The sequence below is a fragment of the Eriocheir sinensis genome, unplaced genomic scaffold, assembly GCF_024679095.1.
Source record: "Eriocheir sinensis breed Jianghai 21 unplaced genomic scaffold, ASM2467909v1 Scaffold1212, whole genome shotgun sequence".
In the NCBI taxonomy this organism is placed as follows: domain Eukaryota; kingdom Metazoa; phylum Arthropoda; class Malacostraca; order Decapoda; family Varunidae; genus Eriocheir; species Eriocheir sinensis.
The window spans coordinates 76913-94627 of NW_026110533.1; the positions used below are offsets into that span (position 1 = coordinate 76913).

Below are 17715 nucleotides of genomic sequence, written 5' to 3' on the forward strand. Positions count from 1 at the left end.
TGTTGTCTTCAGCTGATTTATTGGCAACTTGGTCATTTGTTAAGTACATATCCACTAGGATATTCAACTTGTCCTACTGGCTGATTTGAGGTCAGTCTGCACTTAACCTGTTTGTTAGAATTTTTGTGAAAAGTCTATTGGTCAGGTTAGCTTATTGGTGAAAACTGGTAAATGCTAAGCTACAGTTATCATTATGTATTAAATGAAGTTAGTGACAGAGGTTTACTTTGCAGGTTGGATGACTCTTACAATCAATTCAGCATAAAATAGTATGAACATATCATGGACCAGAGAAAGGCACGTCAAGACCCGTACACTCCACAAAAGCCTGGAGAGACAGAGCAAAAGCAGCAGCATCAGGAACAAAACTTAGAGGCTCCATTTAATCGGGAACAGCAAGATAATCAAGTGAACTGCATATTGCCTCATATTCAGCAGCAGTCAATTTCAGAACAAACCCAAGAAATCAAAGAACTACAAATACAAGTAAACCATGAGCCAAATATACAGCAAAACCAAGATCCACAATATCAGGAGAACCAGAAACCCCAATCACGTGCAGGTAAAAATCAGCAAACACAACAGAACCAAGAGGCACAGACACATTCAAGCCAAATACTGCAAAGCCATCAGATTTCCACGTCAGACCACTTTACACAGCCACTCTTAGCACCAGAGCAATGCCAAGAGAAACCATCCAATCCAAACCAGAAGCAAGCCAAGAACCAGAATCCAACAGAAAAAAAATCCCTGCAGTGGCACCAAGAACAGCAGCTCAAAAAGCGGAAGAAAAAGCTTGTTGGGGAGAACCAAGAGCGAATCAACTACCTGGTCCAGGCATCCAGAGCTATTGGCCTTAGTGCTGGGTCCTCTGCTTCTGTCCAAAGCCAGAGAGCATTGGCAGCTCAACTAGGCAGCTTAGCTGGTGCTGTGGGGCGTCGCTGTGTCCTGCGTCTAGCCCCAGCCCTCAAGCGCTGCCTGTGTAAAGGGTGTGGGACTGCCTTGGTGTATGGTGTTAATGCCAAGGTGAGGCACCGGTCACGGCGACAGAAGCACCTGGTAGTGACCTGCCTTACTTGCCACACTATTAAGCGCTTCATCAACAACCCAAGGCATCAACTATGGTTTGAACAGGAAGAGGCAGTGGTGTGAACAATAAGGCAAGAACTGGACTACACTATCTTGAAGGTAAGAGAATATTACTGAAGTTATAGTCAGATTTAGTTATGAAAGATTTCTGTGCTTAAGAAAATAGAACTTCTCTGCCTCCTCTGCTGTAAGAAAAGAAAATCATATCTTTTTGTATTTTTCCTTAGCACTGAAGATTCCTTTCATCCGCTAGGTTCCTTTGACACATGTTTATCCAATGTTTATTCACAAGGAAACATACTCTTGGTAGCTTACCTACAAGAATATCGGTTTCTTCAGCCTTTTTTCATCCTTCCCATTTTGTATTGACTATCTCGGCCTCTTGGCTTCATAATATTAAAATATCTATCTTAGCTATATGAGATTCCAGAGACAGTCAATTCAGACTATGTGTAACTGTAGGAAGTTGGGTCATTGATATATTTTAAGGATGAATCATAACCAATTAACCCTAAAGCGATGACCGTAACGATTTCGTTACGTTTGAAGTAAATGGACGGCATGTTAAGACCGTAGACCTTATCAGCTCACCACCGGGTGCTACGGGATCCTTACGCTCTGCTGAGTGCTCCTGTCACTGGCAACGCAGTTTATAAATGGCATTTGGCATTTTGGTTACTCTCTTTGTCAGAGAGGGGTGATGTGTCGATGTGTGCACATGTGTGCAGATTATTTCTTCCATTTCTCTCACTCATTGTAAAGTATTTTGCTTCAAATAATTTGTCGCAGTTGCCAAATCTTTGGTGAAAATAAAGGTATAAAAGCAGTAAATCATTCGCATTTCTAAAGTCGCATTTAGGTTAGCTATTCAAACATAACTTTTTAGTTGATTTCGGCCTTCACAAGTAAAAATACATGTTATGCAAAATTGGATTCCATTCAATTTCACAGCATACAGAACACTTTGGAGCGCAATTCCGTGAGTCAGGATGATGGCAAGGATCTCAAGCAGTCAGATGATGATTTTTATGAGGATGCACCTGATTATGGAACACAGTGGCGGATCCAGCTCCAGGTGAAGGGGGCTGATATACAAGATGGGTGCCATACCATATATATATATATATATATATATATATATATATATATATATATATATATATATATATATATATATATATATATATATATATATATATATATATATATATATATATATATATATATATATATATATATATATATATATATATAAATAAAACTTTCGGAGGGCTCTGCATGTGGGGCTCCTGGAACGTCCAGAGCCTCTCGGACGATGATCGACTGGCTTACCTGTCAAATGAGCTCAGAAGGCTGAGGGTGGACTCATTTTTTCTAACTTAATAATACCAGACTTCACCATGGCTTTATTAACCTAACCTCACATCATGAACTCCTAGGCATATTGTAATAATAATATATATTTTTCATTCATTTTTATTGAGAATTCTTACATTTTTTAACATTACAGGAGGAACACACACACACCCCTGGCAGGAGCTTGGAAGCTAGCGGGAGAAGAAGACACCAAAATGATGTGGCTGAGGAAAGATCTGAATGAACAAGAGAGAGACAAGTTGAATGAACTCAGAGGTAAGGTTCGTGATTTAAATGAGAAGAGATCGGAAGAAGAAAAGGAGTTTTTTGGAGAGTAATGGGTATGAAAGTGAGGAAGTGGTTTATGGTGACGAGAGGAAGGAAAGAAAAAATCTAACAGAAAAGGAGGAAGGATGGAAAGTGTCTTATACGAATATTAATGGAATAGTGTCATCGCAGATAAAGTTTAATGACTATTTGAGAGATAGAGAACCTGATATTGTGGGGCTGACGCCTGACGGAAACCAAGTTGTGTGACCCAGTTGAGGTGGTGGGGATTGGAGAAGGTGCATACATTATATGGAAGAGAGACAGAAAGAGAAAACAGGGAAGAGGTGTGATGTTGAGGAAAGGCATTAGGGTGGAGGAGGTGATTGAGGGTGAAGGCTTGGCAGTGTAGTTGGTAAAAAGGAATGGTTTAACAAAAGATGTGAGGCAGCTAGAAAGAGAAAGGAGGAAGCTTGGAAGGGATGGAGGAGACGAAGAAGAATCAACTCGTGGAACAATTTCAGACAAGCAAAGAATGAATATACAAAAATTAGAAGAAGAATGGAAATATGAAAAAGATATAATAGACAAGTGCAAAGATCAACCTAAACTATTCTATAGACATGTGAACGGTAAATTAAAGAATAGAGAAACAATTGATAAACTGAAAATGGATGGAATTACGTATGGGAACCCAGCAGAGATAGCAGAAGTGATGAACAACAGCTTTCATAGTTTTCACAAAAGAAGACAATTAAATACAACCCCCGGGCCAGGAAAGAGGAAGGGTTATGCAGGAAATACAGTTAACTGTACAGGAGGTCAAGGAAAGCTTGAACAAGCTGGATGTAAGAAAAGCGACGGGGCCGGATGGAGTATCAGGATGGATCTTGAAAAAATGTAGTGAGCAACTTGCAGAAAAGCTACACTCCATAATGAGTGCCTCCCTGAGTGAAGGAAGGGTACCACAGGATTGGAAGAGAGCAAACATAGTACCAATTTTTAAGGGAGGCAAGAGAGAGGACCCATTAAATTACAGACCGGTATCACTCACTAGTGTGGTTGCAAAGACATGCGAGAGGCTGGTTAAAAACAGGTGGTTGGATTTTTTAGAAAGTGAGAAAATTATCTCGGAGTGTCAGCTTGGATTCAGGAGAGGGAGATCTTGTGTCACCAACTTATGTTACTACTCAAGGGTGACAGTTTTATTACAAGAGAGAGAAGGCTGGGGGGATGGAGTGTACCTGGATTTGAAAAAGGCAACTGACAAAGTACTGGTAGCACAGAAGACTAATTTGGAAAATTAAAAATAGGGGTGGAGTGGGTGATGGACTGATTAAGTGGCTGGAGGACTTCCTAACTAACAGGGAAATGAGGACAATAATTAGGGACAGGGTTTCCAACTGGTGCCCTGTGATGAGTGGGGTCCCACAAGGTTCGGTGCTGGCGCCAATAATGTTTGCTGTTTATATAAATGAAATGGTGGATGGAGTGACCAGCTATGTGAGTTTGTTTGCAGATGATGCAAAGCTATTGAGACGAGTGAATGATGTGAAGGAATGTAAGGCATTGCAGAGGGACCTGGATAAAATATGGAAGTGGAGTGGTACATGGCAGATGGAGTTCAACCTTGGGAAATGTAAAAAAAATAGTTTGGTAGGAGCGGTAAAAGATGTGAATATGATTATAAGATGGGAGGTGAGATAATATGCAGAGAAGTGGAAGAAAAAGATTTGGGAGTGACTGTCTCAGAGAACATGTCACTGGACAAACACATCAACAGGATAATGGGATAAACTATGAATTAACTGAGGAACATAAGGACGGCATTTGTGTATTTGGACAAGATTATGAAAATAATAGTTGCAATGATAAGGCTAAGGTTGGAGTATGCATCAGTGGTCTGGTCTCCTCACGAAAAGAAGAACATAAGAAAGCTGGAAAGAGTGCAGAGAGTGGCAATTAAGATGGTACTTGAACTTAGTGATTGGACATATGAGGGGAGACTCCATAGCATGGGGCTCACAACCCTGGAGAGAAGAAGAGAGAGAGGAGACCTGATAGCGGTGTACAGGGTGGCGAGCGGGGTGGAGAATCTGGACAGAGAGGACCTGTGTGTGTGGAACGAGAGAGACACAAGAGGACATAGAAAGAAGTTGAGGGCGACCACGTGCAGGTGAGATGTGAAAAAGTTTAGCTTCCCAAACAGAAGCATTGAGCAATGGAATAGATTGGAGGTGGTGGTGGTTTGTGCAAGAAACATTCATGATTTTAAGGAAAAGTTGGATAAGAGAGGATATGGAGACGGGACAGCGCGAGTGTAGCTCTTTTCCCGTATGTCACAACTAGGTAAATACACACACACACACACACAGACTGAGGAATAGTAGTAGTAGTAGTAATAATAGTAGTAGTAGTAGTAGTAGTAATAGTAAAAGTAGTAGTAGTAATAGTAATAGGAAAAGTAGTACGTAGTAGTAATAGTAATAGGAAAAGTAGTAGTAGTAATAGGAAAAGTAGTAGTAGTAATAGTAATAGTAAAAGTAGTAGTAGAAGGAGAAGGGAAGAGAAAGAGAGAGGTAGTAGGGTGCTCTCTCTCTCTCTCTCTCTCTCTCTCTCTCTCTCTCTCTCAGAGCTCACAGGGTGTCCCCCCACAGGGTGTTTACAACCCCACAGACACAGAAATGGACCCCCCCACACTCACTCTCTCTCTCTCTCTCTAAAACCCTAATTCTTTCTCTCAATATTATTATATTTTCTCTTCTTTCAGAACCCAAACAGAAGAAGAAGGCTGTCTATCAAGCTGTCAATCATGTCTGGAGTCTAAGGCTCTTCATCTCATCAGCTCTCCTCCTCATGCGGCCCCACTGCACACAACTTTCTACTCAAGCTCATCCCTTTACTGTCCAAATCTCTTACACACGAGTTAGGCTGGATTCACACGAGTCACTTTTTAGTGGTCAGTGGCCGCCACAAAGTAATGGTTAAAATAGAACACACACATCTCTATGGGTGCATGCACACAGGCCACTTTTTTGTGGTCGCCACAAAACAGTGGCGAGTTGTGGCGGCCGGAGCCATTTTTCCGACCATGACTGTGGCCGGCCACAGTGGCCAGGGATAGATACTGTGTTTCAAGTGGCAGCGTGCACACGAGCCACTATCGGTGGCCACCACCCTGCCATCCGCCACTTTCCCTCTGTCTTGACACTTGAACACCTGAATTTTAACTGTCATAATGATGTATAAGTATGGCCTTCACGCATGACTTGTGTTCAGGATATAATGGATAAGCTCATATGCTTTCAGAACTAATGTTTCATTTAGTTTCACAGTTTTGCATATTAATTGATTCTGGTATGGATTAATTACTGAATGTGGTAGTTTTATTTACACGGAAGTAGAAAAGATTTGCCGCGCTGGGCTGATATGATTTTCCACCAAATTTAGTGAAGAACCCACTCAATTGGCAATCCTGTGTTGTGAGAATTAGTGTTGAAACACTCTCATATGCGGGAGATTTGAGTGCAGGTGGAGCTCGCAGCGAGTGTTTAGCGCCACCAGCAAATACGCCTAACGCTCGCTGCGAGCTGTGACCTCCTGAAGTAATAAAAAAAAATATATTGTGTTCTTTTAGCTTTATATATAATGTGTGGAATGCTACACGCAGTAGTCTGTTGCTAAGTATATATGAGGTGAACTCATGGCAGTACTTTCTTCAGCGCTTTTTGCCAAGAGAGCACAGACAGCTGCCGCCTCTACGAGATCCATAACGCCACGTACTGACATCATTAGTGGCTGCCACCAAGTGGCTCGTGTGCATGGTGCACCTACCCACCATTTTTCGTGGCAGCCATTTTTAGTGGTGGCCACTGACCACTAAAAGTGTCTCGTGTGAACCCAGCCTTAACCAGCATCTTCACTCTTTCATACCCTCCTGCCTACCACTTGAACTCATTCAAGAGGAAGGTATCAGGACACCTCTTCTCACGTAATTGACTGCTCTTTCGGCCACCTCTTCGGATTCTTTACAGGAGCAGCGGGCTTTTTTTTATTGTCGTTTCCCTTTTTTTGTGCCCTTGTGCTGTCTTCTTTGCTGTAAAAAAATAAAAATAAATAAATAAATAAAATAAAACATGTTGAAAGAAATTTTGAGTTTAAATTGTCCATATACCCACACACACACATATACTGCAAGATTGGAAGAGAGCAAACATAGTACTGATTTTTAAGAGGTAAGAAAGAGGATCCATTAAATTACAGACCAGTGTCACTCACTAATGTGGTTGCGAAGATATGTGAGAGACTGGTTAAATACCGGAGGTCAAATTTCTTAGAAAGTGAGAAAATTATCTCGGATTGCCAGTTTGGATTCAGGAGAGGGAAATCTTGCGTCACCAACATGTGTTACTATTTAAGGGTGACAGATTTAATACAGGAGAGAGAAGGCTGGGTAAATGGAATGTACCTGGATTTGAAAAAGGCATTTGACAAAGTATTGCATAGAAGACTAATTTGGAAAATTAAAAATAGGGGTGGAGTGGGTGATGGACTGATTACGTAGCTGGAGGACTTCCAAACTAACAGGGAAATGAGGACGATAATAAGAGACAAGGTTTCCAACTGGTACCCTGTGATGAGTGGAGTCCATGAGTTTGGTGTCAACAGCAATAATGTTTGCTGTTTATATAAATGATATGGTGGACGGAGTGTCCAGCTATGTGAGTTTGTTTGCAGATGATGCAAAACTATTGAGACAAGTGAAAAATGTGAAGGACTGTGAGGCATTGCAAAGGGACCTGGATAGAATATAGGAGTGGAGTGGTACATGGCAGATGGAGTTCAACCTTGGGAAATGTAAAAAAATTAAGTTTGGTAGGAGTGGCAGATGTGAATATGATTATAAGATGGGAAGCAAGATAATATGCAGAGGAGTGGAGGAAAAAGATTTGGGAGTGACTGTCTCGGAGAACATGTCACCGGACAAACACATCAACAGGATAACGGGGCAAACTCTGAATTTGCTGAGGAACATAAGGACAGCATTTGTATACAGTACCCTCCCGAGTTTCGTGCTATCCGAGTTTCACGATCCTCAAGTTTCGTGCTCAATCCTAAATTCTTACCATCCCGACTTTCGCGCATTATCGCCCCGAGTTTCACGTTGATTTGACATGTACAGGTCACGTCTACCTACCTTCATGCGTCAGGATCCCGGTGTCACACTGGCCGTTTTCCTCCAACTGTTGGGGCCTATTGCACTGGTAGGCTTCTTCCCGGTGGGGCCTGATGGTCAGCCCAAGGCTTCTTCCCAGTGGGGCCTGATGGTCGGCCCAGCCCGTTCTGGCGCAGGTGAGTGTTTATGGTGGCGCCATCTTGCATTGGCTCATGCTGCCCTCCCAGAGCTCATCTTTAATCCTAGAATCTTGAGTCCGGGTTGATAGGTGGTCTTCTGGACAGCATATGGCTAGTTTTAAGCCACTCAGCGGTGGCTGAAAAATCCCAGCTTGGTGGCACCGGTCAGGGATTAAACTCGCGTCCTCCTGAACGTGGGGCCGTCTTGCTATCCGTTCAGCCACCGCCTACCCTACCATGACGGGCTCGAGGCCAACCATCAGGCCCAGATGGATAGTCTACCGGCGCCATAGGCCACATGTAAAAAAAAAAAAAAAAAAATAACTCCACGGGTTGGAACAAATCAGCACTTTTTCAGTGTTTTCAATACCTCGAGTTTCGTGATCCTCGAGTTTAGCACTATACCTTCGGAACGAAGAGAGTGCGAAACTCGAGAGGGTACTGTATTTTGAGATAACAAGGGAGTAAAGTGGGGAAAAAAAAAGTCAGCTTCTCCACGAGCTGGAACAAATAAGCGCTTTTTCAGTGTTTTCAATACCTGAGTTTTGTGATCCATGAGTTTAGGGCTATACCTGCGGAACGAAGCAAGCGTGAAACTTGGGAGGGTACTGTACTTGGATGGGGAGATGATGAAGAAAATAATAGTCACAATGAAAAGGCCAAAGTTAGAGTATGTAGCAGTGGTCTGGTCTCCTTACGAAAAGAACATAAGGAAGCTGGAAAGAGTGGCAACAAAGATGGTACCGGAACTTCGAGATCGGACTTATGAGGAGAGACTCAATAGCATGGGGCTCACAACCCTGGAGAGAAAAAGAGAAAGACGAGATCTGATAGCGGTGTACAGGTTGGTGAGCGGAGTGGAGCATTTGGACCGAGAGGACCTGTGTGTGTGGAACGAGAGAAACAAGAGGACATGGAAAGAAGTTGAGGGTGACCATGTGCAGGAGAGATGTGAAAAAGTTAAGCTTCCCAAACAGAAGCATTGAGCTATGGAATAGACTGAAGGAGGAGGTGGTTTGTGCAAGAAACATTCATGATTTTAAGGAAAAGTTGGATAGGAGTGGATATAGAGACGGGACAAGCGTAGCTCTTTTCCCAAATGTCACAACTAGGTAAATACACACGGTCTTCTCCTCCTCCTCTTCCTCCTCCTTCTTTCTGTAATACATTGAAATACATTACTAACCATATCTAGAGGAGGAGGAGGTATATATTCTGGAGGAGAGAAGAAGAGAAATGGGTGAAGAATGAGAGAGAGAGAGAGAGAGAGAGAGAGAGAGAGAGAGAGAGAGAGAGAGAGAGAGAGAGAGAGAGAGAGAGAGAGAGAGAGAGAGAGAGAGAGAGAGAGAAAAAAACATGTGAATTTAGCAAGGAGGAGGAGGAAGAGGTCATAATCTATCTATCACTAAGTCTACAATAATTACAATGATGGAACACACGACCTGACCCTTCACCTGTGCCTGTCCTAGGGTCGGAGTGCCAGAATGCCGCTGCCTTAGTGCCATGAGTGCCACAGTGCCGAGCTCACCCTGAAAAATAGGTGCCAATATGAGACAACACATGGATGGATGGATAGACATATGTGATGCCACCCCCTCACAAAAAATTGCCATTAGTTTGACAGCTTTTTTTTTCTCATTTCAAGATGTTGCAGCAAGTTGTTATTTTTACAAAATCAAGAACAATCCTTTACCTCCTCACACACCGAAAATCACAATGCTAGACACACAATCGCTCACAATCTTTAAAAATGTCAACTGATATTATAATGTCACCCGTCAAAAAGATTACTGTTATTCTGATAGCTTTTTACTCTTCTTTCTAGACACTGCAGCAAGTACTTGTTTTATCACAATCAAGAACAATCAATCAACTTCTCACACACCAAAAATCACAATCCTAGACACACACAATCGCTCACGATCTCTAAAAATGTTTACTGATGTGATCTTTGACATTTCTGACAGAGGAAAACCATAACCCTTGCTAACAGACACAGCAAGAGACAACAGAGACCTCCCTGACACAGCTACACAGCCTTGCCACAGCCAGACACCTTAACAGACCCCACAGCCTTGCCAGAGCCACAGACAGCTAAATATTATCAGTGAAATTATGTTTGTCTTTGTGTGCCATTGAATTTCCCGTTATGCTGATAAATAATACATGATGATTATGTTTAGTTTTATGGCTTAATTCTAGGTATATTCAGTGGTGGCATTTCAAAATTAGGCTCACGGCATTCCCGGATATGCCGCAAGGCGTGCCTCAGCCTGACCATAGTGAAGTGAAGGGTTAAGCAAGGCCAGTGTCAAGGAAATGCCATATGCCCATTTCCAATTAGCCAAAGTTGCCATTCACAGACTAAGCTAGTAACAGGCCACGATTCAGTTTCATGAAGTAGTTGCTAGTTTGACACAGACATTGACATACCTCTCCAAGTCACTATTCTGTGTCTCACAGCCATACAGTAAGACAGGAGCACAAGTGACTTAAAAGATTTGAATCTTTGTCTGACTGCATTGATATTGACAATGCCTTATATTCAGGTTGATTGAGTCCATAACACTATGGAACAGGCCAATCTGTTGCGACTCCTTTGTAACGTAGTGCATTGTTATGCACTATGTTTCAAAATATATGAAAGTATTGGTGATCTCAGTGTCCTCACCCCATACAGGAACAGGCTGAACTGTCATCAAGCCTCCAAACAACTGGACCTTGGTTTTGGTTTAGGAGACCTTCAGTTGCCTCCTCATGCAACACTTGAAGAGCCATCAGCAGAACCTCCATCACCACAAGAAGCACAGCACCATCAGTGAACATTAGGTTAATGGCCATGATGTTGCCGACAGATGCTCCACAACGACTTTGAACAACAACTTTACCTGATACCCAAGCCATTTTTTTTTTTTTTTTTTTTTACATTATGGCCTATAGTGCCAGTAGGCTTTCTTGAGGTGCCTGATGTTCAGCCCAAGCCCGTCATGGTGCAGGCAAGTGTTTATAGTGGCGCCATCTATGCTTGGCTCATGCTGCTCCCCGGAACTCATTATTGATTCCTTTGGACAGTTCCTCTTAAGTCCGGGTTGATAGGTCGTCTTCAGGACAGCATGTGGGTAGTTTTAGGCCACTCTGTGGTGACTGAAAAAACCCATGTGGTAGCGGCGGATTCGAACTCACATCGTCCAGGACACAGCGAACACTGGGCCTGTACACTAACTACTCAGTCACCACAAGGATGCACCCCTGCCTCACTCTGGAATTAACAGGAAAGAAACCAGAAATGTTTCCCCAACATTTCACAGCATTTTCAGTCCCAGAGTAATTGTCAGTCATCAGGTCAATAATTCTTGCAAGAATCCCACAGATCCACAGAATGTTTCAGAGTACCTCACGATGCACTGAGTTAAATGCCTTCTTGAGATCAACATAGGCTGCAAGTAGCTCATTGAAACTCACATCAGCGTTCTACAAGGACAAGGATTTTTTTTTTTTATTATTATTTTTTTTTACAGCTAGGGAGACAGTTCAAGGGCGTAATGAAAAAAATAAAAAAAGGCCCGCTACTTACTGCTCCAGAACAGAGGTTAAAGGAGTGTTCAAAACTGAGGTCAATTTCGGGAGGAGAGGTGTCCTGATACCCTCCTCTTGAAAGAGGTCAAGTCATAGGTAAGAGGAAATACAGATGAAGGAAGATTGTTCCAGAGTTTACCAGCGTGAGGGATGAAAGAGTGAAGATGCTGGTTAACTCTTGCATAAGGGGTTTGGACAGTATAGGGATGAGCATGAGTGAAGAAGTCGAGTGCAGCGGGGCTGCGTGGTGGAGGGAGGCATGCAGTTAGCAAGTTCAGAAGAACAGTCAGCATGAAAATATCGATAGAAGATAGAAAGAGAGGCAACATGGCGGCAGAATTTGAGGTGAGGAGAGCTGATGGGACGAAGAGCCTTTGATTCTACTCTGTCAAGGAGAGCTGTGTGAGTGGACCCCCACATGAGATGCATTGTTGCTCCATACGAGGGCGGACAAGGCCCCTGTAAATGGACAGCAACTGTGGGGGAGAAGAACTGGCAGAGACAGTACAGAACACCCAGCCTCGAGGAAGTCTGATTTAGTAAGAGATGAGATATGAAGTTTCCAGTTGAGATTTTGAGTTAAGGATAGACCGAGGATGTTTAGTGTTGAGGAAGGTGATAGCTGGGTGTTGTCAAAGACTAGGGGATAGTTTTTTGGAAGCTTGTGTCGAGGGGATAGGTGGAGAAACTGTGTTTTTGAGGCGTTGAAGGACACCAGGTTCCTCTTGCCCCAATCGAAATAATAGTAAAGTCTGAGGCTGTTGCGTTCTGCCACATAGCCTCCAGGCTTGAGTCGTTAAGTTCCTGTAAAGGTGGGTCTTCTATTAAAAGAAGTTGAGTAATGCAGAGTGGAATCATCGGCGTAGGAATGGATAGGACAGTTCGTTTTGGAAAGATAATCATCAGTGAACAACAGAAAGAGTGGGAGATAGGACAGGAATCCACCTGTGGGACACCACTGTTCATAGGTTTAGGGAAGAATAGTGGCCGTCTACAACAGCAGAAATAGAATGGTCAGAAAGGAAACTGAGATAAAGGTACATGAGAGAAGGATAGAAAACTGTAGGAGGGTAGTTTGGAAAGCAAAGATTTGTGCCAGACCTCTATCAAAAGCTTTCATATGTCCAGCACAATAGAAAAGGTTTCACCGAAACAGCTAAGAGAGGATGACCAAGAGTCAGTTAAGAAGGATAGGAGATCACCAGTAAAACGCCCCTTGCAGAACCTATACTGGCTGTGATCAGATAGAAGGTCAGAAGTGAAGGTGCTTTTGAATCTTCCGTTAAGGATTGATTCAAAAGCTTTAGATAGACTAAGAAAGTAAAGCTATACAGACGGTAGTTTGAGTGGATTGGAAACGGTCACTCCTTCTTGAAGCACAGGCTGTATGAAGGCATACTTCCAGCAAGAAGGGAAAGGTAGATGTTGATAGGCAGAGGCGAAAGAGAGTTTTGACCAGGCAGGTGTGACAGCACTGAGGGCACAGTTTTAAGGACAATAGAGGCACTCCATCAGGTCCATAAGCCTTCTGAGGAAACCTATCAAGGCCAGAGAGGGCATAGAAAACATCATTTTGAAGAATCTTTATAACAGGGCATAAAGGAGCTGGGAGGGGATGAATAGGGAGGAATATGCCCAGAATCGTCCAGAGTGGAGTTTTAGAAAAGTTTGGAGAGAAGAGTTCAGCCTATAGAGATAGATGAGACAGCAGTGTTGCCATCAGGACTGAGGAATGGAGGGAAAGATGAAAGTGAAGTTGAGATGTTTTTGGCTAGATGCCAGAAGTCACAGGAAGAGTTAGAGAATGCAAGGTTTGGCATTTTCTATTAATGAAAGAGTTTTTGGTTAGTCGGAGAATAGATTTGGCACATACCCGGGCAGAAATGTAAAGTTCATAATTAACATTAGTTTGAAGGCTCTGGTACCTTCTTTTGTGAGCTGCCTCTATCAATGACAGCACGAGAAGAAGCGTGACTAAACCAAAGGCTTTTTAGCGTGAGGAGTAGAGAAAGAACGAGGAATGTATGCCTCCATTCCAGAGAGATAATCACCTCTGTGATGCGCTGAGCACACACAGAGGGTCTCTATCCTGGAAGCAATAATCATTCCACAGGGGAAATCGGAAAGTGCATCCTCAGGTCGTCATCCGCGTTAGAGCTGAAGCAAATGCCAGAAGCATCAGCTTCTTCGATGGGTCCAGAGGATGCAAAGCAGGAGCGATAGGACAGGATGCAGAAATAAGATTGCACTGGATCTGGAAGGAGCCCAACGGAGAGAAACAGTTTGACCAGAATAAGCAGAAGGGTTTGAGGTAAGGAAGAGGTCTAGAATGTTGGGCCGGTCTCAAGACGGTCAGAGAATACGTAGGTGCTGGACCAACTGCTCTAGGTCGTTGAGGATAGCAAAGTTGAAGGCTTGTTAATTCAGGATGGTCAGTGAAGAGGATGAAAGTCAAGCGAGGTGGTAGGAACTGTTGAAATCTCCCTAGGATGGAGATTTCAGCTGGCAGAAATGGAGAGTGGGCTAAGATGTGCTCCACTTAGAGTTCAAATAGTCAAGGAATTTTACATAGTAGAGTTAGGTGAGAGATAAACAGCACAGATGTATTTAGTAATAGAATGACAATGAAGTCTCTAGCCAGATGGTAGAAAATTGAGAAGAGTCAAGGTTGGGCACGAGAGCAAGTGATGTCGTTATTACTTGCATGTGAGGCGTTAACATCCAGCTTTGGATTGAAATTTAGGATAGAGATAGCAGGAGGAACAGAGTAGAGATTGCTGTCAGTAGCCTCATAGCAGAAAACCTCATGCTTGCATGAGGAAGAAAGTGAGGTTTAGAGGAGTGGAGAGATGATGTTCCACAGAATGAAATTAGAACGTAAGACTGCGAATGTTGCAGAAATTGAGAAGAAAAGAGGTTTGAGGAGTTATCAAGACACCTCTCTCGGTTCGGCAGCCAGAAGGGGAGTCCTCCTGGGAATTTGTGGTCCCCAGGCAGGAGACTCCGAGGCTTACCCCTGATGTAGGTGCGCCATTTTGAAATTTGAATTTTGGGAAAAGGTGGTATATGTTGTGTGAGTGTAGTGTGGTGTGGATAAGTAGAGAGAGGATCTGTCTTTAGGAATGCTAGGATCCAGTCAATTATTGACGTATGTTGGGTGTGAACCCATATTGCTCAAGTCTGAAACTTTATCAGATGAGGTTCCTGCATGGCTAACTGGCTACATAAACATAAACAGTTCTTTCCTCCTGAAACTTTTGGTAAAAAGTCCAGAAGACTGAGGACTGCTGGTTCCTTGTTCCAGAGACATGAGTCTTGCTACTAGATTTGGTATAGCAATGATGGCAGTGTGTGGGCAAAAGGAGATCGGTCACATCCTTGTTAGTACTCGGAGGATCCTTCAGAGTTTTTAGGGTTTTCTGGAGTGCTGAGTCTTTTGAAAAAGACCACAGACTTGTTGCAAAACAGAGGATACGACATTAGGTTCAAGAAAATTCTGCCAAGATGCAACCTCCGAGGTTCACCTTGAAAAACTAAGGAACCAGTCGTGTTCTTAGGAGTATGCAGTGGCTGTCTCAAGTCAGTGTAAAGTGTTTGGTACTTCTGGAGGACCCTGGAAAGTTGTAGGGATACCTCTAAGCATGAAACTCAAAGCTGCTGAGGAGTGCGTTGGAGAGCATCCAGGTCTAAAAGTTGAGTTGCCTCATGGGAACACTGGAGAACATGCATTGTCATACTGCCAGGCTAGGGTGAGGGACTTGGAGCCGATCAGTGACTCTGTCACGAAGGACTATACTCTGTCTATTTGCCCAGCTACAACTGGCTCCTAGGGCAGCTTTTGTTAGCTTGTCGCTAAATTGGACATTGGCCTATGAGGCAGAGAATCTTCCCACACATCATGTGAATCAGACCTCTCCCCACCACAAGTTTTTACTTTTTATGCTTCAGTTAGCACAATCATGTCGGTAACCATAGTTGCCTGGTTCTTTCATTTCTGGACAGAAGAAAAGATTGTATATTATGACTTAAAACAATTCAAATTGACTATTAAAAATAAATCCACATAATGCGAAAGTTGAACAAAGACAGGTTATAAATGTTTATACCACATTTTATTCCAATCCAATTTTCATGGAATTATGTAACCCTTTCCTGTGCGCAGTGTGGATGCACTATCATCCTCAAGGCGCGATACGGGCAGGCCAACCAGGTCTCCCTTTAACCTCTCTATCTCAAAACTATTCATCACAGCTAAAACCCAAAACTACCTATTGGAAAGAGGGGAGGTCCAGATCTAGGAGTCGGTTACGTATTCCCTCTTGCGAACGTACATGCACGTTCAGGGAGTGTTGAATGTTAACACCACGTCGGTGCGCGTCGTGATGATCAAGCCATATTGAGGGAGCTCGCGGACCATTTTTTTTTCAGATTCTGGCAAGGAAGCAATGCCAACTGCAATATTTACAACTATTTGGTCAAAGAATCAGTCGGTGATAGGTGAAGCTATGCCACAAAATGCACGGGGCTATATTGGGCAAAAACATCCACCAAGTTACTCAGCCATAGATTTGCAAGGCTGGGCTGATATGATTTTCCACCAAATTTAGTGAAGAATCCACTCAATTGGCAATCCCATGTGTTGTGAGAATTAGGTTGAACACTCTACTCTGCCTTTGAGAGATTTGAGTGGCAGGAGGTCGTGCAATGGGCGTTTAGCGCCACCAGCAAATCATATAACGCCACGCTTGCTGCAAGCGTTTAGCAATGAAAGGGTTAAGATACTGTAAAATAAAACAATACCATATGATAAAGAAAATTCTCCTGAGATGATGGTGTCAACAGATTTATAGGAGATTAGAAAGGAAGGAGGTGAAGCAAGCTATTAGTACAGAAGTTGTATGCAATGGACAAGTGGCTTCATAGCAGTAGCTGGGGCACAGATGTTTTAATTTGCCAAATTTGATATTTTAATTCTATGAAATTTGTGGCTAAACCTGCTTAGCTCCTCACTTGCTTGGCTCCTACCTATAACTTCTATTGACACCATTGTCTAAGAGGGAGAATTTTCTTTATCATATCAGTATTGTTTGTTTTTACAGTAGCTTTTCATTAATTTAAGAAAATCAGTATGAATAACAACTAATTCTGAAAAATCGGCATAGAATAAAGTGATATAAACATTTATAACCTGTCTTTTGAGTTCAACTCACATGCTAACCCTCTTATGCTAATTCACCATGACGCCTTAATGGCGTGTAAAATTTTTTAGGACAAAATTGCATGGGACGCCATTACAAGCTCAATTTGAATTTAAAATATTACTTTTAAATAAAGTTATATTCACTCCAATCGCATGTAATTTTTTTTTTTTTTTTTTTTTTTTTTGAGGCATTTGCTCACCCTCTTCAAAATGATCAATAATTGTTGCAACATTCTCCACACGTACTGTATGTGAACATGGTTGACAAAATGCAAATGCTTCCGTCACTCATCAGTCAATCTTGGCATGTCTTTGGCTGCAGTAGGCTAAACTTTTCATTGGGTTTATCAATCTACGCGACTCCAATCAAAAGAAGCCATAAGTGATAATAGTGTTATGTAGTAGCAATACAGTGATTTGATTGATAAATTATGAACGTATTCTATTCTCTTTACAGCATTAAAGGTATTATATTTTTGTGAATTACGTAAGGAGCGTAAATATGTACGGTAACGGAGGCCCCTTGAAACCAAGAGGAATATTACCTACCCTCTTGTACTCAGACAGTGAAAGTAGTGGTGAGAGTGAAACAGAAAGCATTCAAGACTTAAGTAGAGAAAGTGATGGAGGAAAAAGAACTTGGATTCAGAGAGGAAGTATGAAGGCACGGAATGGGACAGCGTGGAGAGACAGGATAGGACAGGATGGTGAGTCGTACTTCCAGTCCCTGCTAACCTGCTCCCTCCTCCCTACTCAATAATTTCCATTTTCGCCCAAATATTTCATAGGTGTTAATTGTCCGTTGGAAGATTTGCAGAACTCATAAGAATCCTGATAAAATTCGCTTATTATAAATACATCTACCCTTGAAA

General features: G+C 42.6%; 1 long non-coding RNA gene across 3 annotated transcripts; it reads left to right on the plus strand.

The window, feature by feature from the left end:
• The first annotated feature begins 1161 nt into the window (after positions 1–1161).
• Positions 1162–6815, plus strand: LOC126989559 (uncharacterized). 3 transcript variants are annotated; one of them, XR_007743433.1, is made up of 4 exons: positions 1164–1188; positions 2041–2164; positions 2600–2721; positions 5483–6815. It is a non-coding gene; the product is annotated as an uncharacterized LOC126989559 (long non-coding RNA). The 3 variants fall into 3 exon arrangements; XR_007743434.1 differs by lacking the exon at positions 2041–2164 and having other exon boundaries at positions 1162–1188; positions 5483–6814; XR_007743431.1 differs by lacking the exon at positions 1164–1188 and having other exon boundaries at positions 1197–2164; positions 5483–6814.
• The last annotated feature ends 10900 nt before the right edge of the window (positions 6816–17715 follow it).